Source organism: Eptesicus fuscus, chromosome 8, assembly GCF_027574615.1.
Source record: "Eptesicus fuscus isolate TK198812 chromosome 8, DD_ASM_mEF_20220401, whole genome shotgun sequence".
NCBI classification, from domain to species: domain Eukaryota; kingdom Metazoa; phylum Chordata; class Mammalia; order Chiroptera; family Vespertilionidae; genus Eptesicus; species Eptesicus fuscus.
Genome location: NC_072480.1, coordinates 41,799,583 through 41,801,158, shown reverse-complemented (window position 1 = coordinate 41,801,158; position 1,576 = coordinate 41,799,583). Strand labels below are relative to the sequence as shown.

At 44.5% G+C, this 1,576-nt stretch overlaps 1 pseudogene; it reads left to right on the top strand.

The window, feature by feature from the left end:
* Positions 1-235: 235 nt before the first annotated feature.
* Positions 236-838, top strand: LOC103288361 (peptidyl-prolyl cis-trans isomerase A-like; annotated as a pseudogene).
* The last annotated feature ends 738 nt before the right edge of the window (positions 839-1,576 follow it).

Here is a 1,576-nt window from a genome sequence, read left to right as displayed (position 1 = left end):
GAAGAATTGGGATGCCCAGTCTAGCCTTGGGAGATAGTTGGGATCTTGATGGGTAAGCAAGAGCAAGGAAGGGCATTTCATGTAGAAGGACTTGCTGGAGATGAGTTCACGCGAGGCTGGGAAGTCATTAGAATCAAAATGACAAAAGCTTTCAATGCCTTGGTGAGATATTTGAACAAAATCTGTTTTGCAGCCCTTTGCAGATGCCGTGGCCCAGAGCTGCCCATGACCAGCCATGGTGAACCCCGCCATGTTCTTCGACATTGCTGTCTATGGCAACGAGCCCTTGGGCCAAGTCTTCTTTGAACTGTTTGCAGACAAAGTTCCAAAGACAGCAGAAAACTTCCATGCTCTGAGCACTGGGGAGAAAGGATTTGGTTATAAAGGTTCCTGCTTTCACAGAATTATTCTGGGATTTGTGTGCCAAGGTGGTGACTTCACATGCCATAATGGCACAGGCGGCAAGTCCATCTATGGGGAGAAATTTGAGGATGAGAACTTCATCCTGAAACATACAGGTCCTGGCAAATTCTGGACCTAACACAAACAGTCCCCAGTTTCTCACCTGCGCTGCCAAGACTGAGTGGTTGGAAGGCAAGCATGTGGTGTTTGGGCAGGTGAAAGAAGGCATGGATATTGTGACAGACAGGGAGCGCTTTGGGTCCAGGAATGGCAAGACCAGCAAGAAGATCACCATTGCTGACTGTGAACAACTCTAACAAATTTGACTTGTGTTTTATCTTAACCACCAAACCATTCCTTCTGTAGCTCAGGAGAGCATCCCTTCGCCCCCATCTGCTTGGAATGTTCTATAATCTTTGTGCTCTCGCACCATTCATTGGGGTCCATAATTTCCTTACCCTTCCCAGTCCAGCTGGATTGTAGAGTTAAGTTTAGGATTATTAAATAAAAACTAAACAGTTGTCTGTCAAAAAATACATATATTTTTGTAGACAAGGAGCTATGGAAGAAGTTTGTGCAAGGAAATACAATTCAGTTCAGCAGAGCCTCAAGGAAGGTTGCTCAGGCATTTACTTAGGACAAATTAGAAATGGATGAAACTGGAAAAAAGCAGGGGATTTTTGGGAGTAAGAAAATAAGAACCCAAATTCAGGCAATGGTAATAAATAAAAGCTTAGAATCAGAGAAGCTTTGGGAGAAGAAGTATCCACAGGACTTGGTGATTGGTTACATTGGGAAAGAGGCAAAAGAAAAAAAAAAATCAAATGAAAAGGTTTGAGTCTGTCTGAGAAGAATGGTGTGAGAAGCAGTGCCTTTAAAACAACAGGGTCAGGGAGTGTAATGTGAGAGGCAAGTCACGGTCCCAACATGGGAAGCCAGTTTAAGGAGAACTCTGGCCAAGACGACATCACCAAGCCGGGGAGTGTCTCACTCTCATCCAGTGGAATATTACCAGCTACTATCTCAGAGGAAACTGGGTTCCTTGATTTTCCAAATGAGCCAAGCGGTTGTGCTGGCAGCCAACACACATGACAGGCACTTAGCCAAGCATAAAGCAACAGGTTTAAAACATGTTAGTGTGTAGATAAACCATCTCCTGCCTTAGCAACCAGCT